We start from the raw sequence: 4358 nt of genomic DNA on the forward strand, positions 1-4358 counted from the left end.
CTTCCTGATGTATTTGTTTCTTGGTAAAAGTGAACTTCCAATGAATATTTTTGTGCTGGAGCAGGCTGGAGGGGTATTCGGCTGTGCACATTTAATTATAGTATCTGGTGGAGATACCCTGTTCAAGGACAGGGGGGCGGGGGTGTGAACTTTGTGAAATCCTGTCCTATTGATGACTTTGCAAACTTATCAGGAGGTGGTGTTAGGAAATCTAAACAGTTTAAACTATATAGGAAGACATTTATAGGTTAGAAACAATCTGTTCTACTTCTGCAGATTATCTAGATAAGTGATGAAGTTTACTTAGTATAGTATTTTTTTTCTGTCACTTCTTTATCTACCAAAAGTGTGAACCCATGGTATGAGCCACTAATGCAAGCATCGTCATTCTTTTCTGAGTTTGTCTAATTCACATCTAAATGTTTTCTAAGGATGTCACATCTAAGCTCCCACAAATAACGCAGCAACAAGGAACAAAAAAAAGCTGGGGCAAAAAAAATACACCACAAACATAGTGGACACAAGGTTAGACGTGACATAAATGTGTCCTAGACAGACCCTTCTTTTCTTAGTGAAACATCAACTTTCCAAAGACAATATTCCAAACTGGACAGTTGATACATAGAGCTATTTTACTTTAACATTTAAAGTGTGGCTGCAAATCTGGGATGCGGGAGGTGAAAATTCATTGTCTAATCTGTTTCTCAGTTTCCTCTTTCAGAAACGAGAGATTTTTCAAGACCTTGCTCCACTGCTGTGGCACTCCTTTGGCACTGTTGTTGCACTGCTCCAGGTAGGTTACAGTTATTGCACTGTTCTAAATTCAGTCGCAATGGAAAGAGTACATATGTACTTGTGCAGTTCTTGTTATTTAAGTAAGGGTGGTTGTCCATGTGTATTGATTATTTCAATATGAAATTATTGATGGTTCTGCACATTTTCCTTATTCAGTTTGTCATGCTGTTTTGAAAATTTATGCAGGAGATTGTGTCAATTTACCCTTCACTTTCACCTCCTACTTTGTCGCCAGTTGCATCAAACCGTGTCTGCAATGCACTTGCACTTCTTCAGGTATGCTTTTACATGAGAAAGAAAAGGAAACCCTCACTCCTGGTGGGCCTTGTGGTGGATTGAGAATACTACTGCTTTCATATCATGCTTGCTTGCCATCTGCCCCTCAATTTCATTTTACTTTTTTTTAATTGCAGTGTGTTGCTTCACACCCTGAGACCAGGATCCCGTTCTTGAATGGTACTGAGCGCTGCTGTTTCTATGCCAAGTCTTAAATATTTCCATTGTTTATTGTTAAAAAGCTTTCCTCATTTTGGTGACTTTACAGAATAAGTAAATCTTAACTAGCAGTGGTTAATAATTAAGTCTTCTTCTTTTTCCTTTGCAGCTCACATCCCACTGTACCTGTACCCGTTCCTGAATACTACCAGCAAGACAAGACCTTTTGAGTACTTGAGGCTTACCAGCTTGGGTGTTATTGGTGCTCTTGTGAAGGTAAATTAAAACTAGATACTTATGCAAACTAGGAATGGATGGTCCATATAGATTTTTGCTTTAAATGGTGAGAGGGTTGAACCAGAGGGGAAAACAGTGATGGGGATTGGCTGTATTCTTTCTTTTTTTGTAGACTATATCTTGTTCTTTTGGTATTCTCATTCCAGTAATCCAGTCATTTTAATCAAATGGACTGGTTGGGATTGGATCCCAGGAATCTCAACAGGAACTGTTATTTTTGAAGCAAACAGGCTAATGATTTGTTAGAAATTATATTGTTTCTTCTTTTGGATATCTGATTCTGATATGTCAGAAACACAACATATCAAAAGTTAGCAATGACCAAACTGGCATGTAACAGAGACACTATAAAAGATAGCCAACATCCAGTTAGGCCAACATAACAGTGAACAAAACTACTGTCAATCGGCTCAGTTCTAGTGCTGTTGGATTTTTCTCGATTGTATTCTTGCAGTTTTGAAAATTCAGTTTATTCGGTTACTGAAAATTCAGTTAATTCAGTTAGGCACACAAATTTCAGAACTTTTGTGTGCCCTAGTACTTGGTGTTTGTAGAAAACCAGGAGTGTCAATGGGACTAGAATTCACTTGTTCTTATCTGGGTTTGTAAAACTTGTTCATGTACTGAACTACTAATGCCTTGTGATGCTCTGAATTACTTGTGATGCCTCTGAATTACTTGTGATCACATTGAGAAAGACTTGTAAAGATGATGATCATCTTTAACAGAAAACAATTTGTGATGATTTTGCTAGTTTGCTGGGTTTTGTCTCCGACCATCGTGTCGTGATGATTTTGCAGGTACCCCGAGAGGCCCTTGAGTTTGCTGGAATGTCGATTAACTTCCGTTCCGGCAAATTCGGGTACTCCATATGTCCTATTTTCAGCAAAGGTCATGCTGAAATTTTCCGTGAATTTTAGCATGACTTTGCTAAAAATAGGACATATGGGGTACTTGTGACTAATGCATGGGTCGGGGTATCTTAGTAGTTAATTAAGTAGGATCAAGTGCCCCGGCGTACTTGTGACTAATGCATGGCTTTTAGGGTGCCTCGGTGTCGATAAAAACCGAAATGATGAAAAGTTAGGCTTTTAGGGTGCCTTGGCGTCGAAAAACCCTCAATGATAAAAGCTTAGATTTTAGGATGCCTCGGTGTCGACAAACCCTAAATGATGAGACCATGATCTTGTTCCTTGACAATAACCAACTTTTTGACCAAACTTTGTTTCTATTTAGAGAGAAACATGGCCCACAACGATGAGGCCGGGGGTTCGGGCGGCAAGGCATTCTGGGAGCTGTCCCAGGAGATGGAGGAACAACCTCACTTGTATGAGGCCGCCACCTTCCCCACCGATCCTGAGACCACGGATGGTGCCGCCGAGGATGACCACACTGATGCCACCACTGATGGTGCCGCCGAGGATGCCACCACTGATGATGGCGGCGCACGCACAGATAGCAGCCAGCCGAAGAGGCAACGGAAGGACCGGCGCCCGATCGTGCTCCGCACCCTCAAGGAGGAAGTTACTGAAGTGGACTCCAACGGGAATCCAACGGCGCCCGAACGAATAGTCAAGGGGTACTCGCTTCAGCTCGGGTGCATTGTCCGGAGCACCGTCTCGATCAACACCGAGAACCTGAGGCATCCTGACCGGGGGAATTTGCGCCACCTCCTCTTCACGAAGCTGCACGAACGATACAAGTTCCCCGCTGAATTCGAAAACACAAGCCTCAAAGGGAATAAAGTGAACAATGCTGCCCTCACGAAGATGAGCAAGGCCCTGTCTACTTGGAAAAGCAATGTGAAGAGAATGATCGAGAAAGGTGAGAGTTATGAGAAGATCAAGGAGAAAAATCCTTCGATCACCGAAGATGACTACAAAGACTTCAAGATCAATTGCTCGAGCACCGCAAGCTCCCAATCAAGTGAGTGGGGGAAACAAATGCGGGAGCTGAACATAGGGGAACACACACTCGGTCCCGGCGGTTACAGAGTGGCGGAGCCTATATGGGACAAGGAGGAGGCGGACCGTGCCGAGCAAGGCCTACCGCCCCTCTTCGATAAATACGGTGACAAGCAGACCAGGAACTTTGTCAGGGCCCGGTACAAGAAGGACCCGAAAACAAAGGAGCTTACCACGGATCCGAAGACCAGGCGGCTTGAGCTTGTTCTGGTAAGGAATAAACCCCCGCGTAATTAGCTCCATATGGTTGCATTCTAATTAATGAAGCCGAATTTCTAAATGGTTCACATTCCTTCCGCAGGCGACTGAAAGCAGTAGCGCGGGGTCGACTCAGAGCAACCCTTGGGACACCACTCTAAATAGGGGGTTGAATATAATGAAGAACAAGGATAAGCTCAGTAAGCCGACGTCAGCTGGTCGTGTGGCCGGCAAAGGCTTGTCGACAAAATGGGGGTCATACTATACCGCTGGTGTGCGGAAGGAGAAAAAGACCAGCTCGGAAAGCCAGGCGCGAGAGGTTCAAGAACTCAAGGCACAGGTGGCGCGGATTCCGGAGATTGTCCAAGAGCAAGTGGAACAACGACTCGGAGCGACGATCACCGCCCTTGTGCCTACCTCGATCTCGGGGTTGAGTGCGTGGATTGCGGGCGGCCAACAGGGGCCGCCCCCGATTCCTAGCTTCACGGCCAGCAACTCGCATAATGCGATGGCGGGGCCATTGGTGCCTCCGGCGGAGGTGGCATTGGTGTCTCCGACGCTGGCACGGGAGCTTAATGCACCCGGGTGTACGCCGGCCGGCACCTCTTCAGCAAGCGGCCGCTCCGTCAACTGCACGCCCGCCGTTGGCGGTGCCTCGACATTAGCCGA

General features: G+C 45.2%; 1 long non-coding RNA gene across 1 annotated transcript; it reads left to right on the forward strand.

Annotated features, from left to right (window-relative positions):
- Positions 1-769: 769 nt before the first annotated feature.
- On the forward strand, positions 770-1446 carry LOC119282112. The gene is made up of 4 exons (XR_005138638.1): positions 770-793; positions 982-1071; positions 1209-1251; positions 1400-1446. It is a non-coding gene; the product is annotated as an uncharacterized LOC119282112 (long non-coding RNA).
- Positions 1447-4358: the final 2912 nt, after the last annotated feature.

The sequence above is a fragment of the Triticum dicoccoides genome, chromosome 3B (assembly GCF_002162155.2).
Source record: "Triticum dicoccoides isolate Atlit2015 ecotype Zavitan chromosome 3B, WEW_v2.0, whole genome shotgun sequence".
Classification (NCBI taxonomy): Eukaryota; Viridiplantae; Streptophyta; class Magnoliopsida; order Poales; family Poaceae; genus Triticum; species Triticum dicoccoides.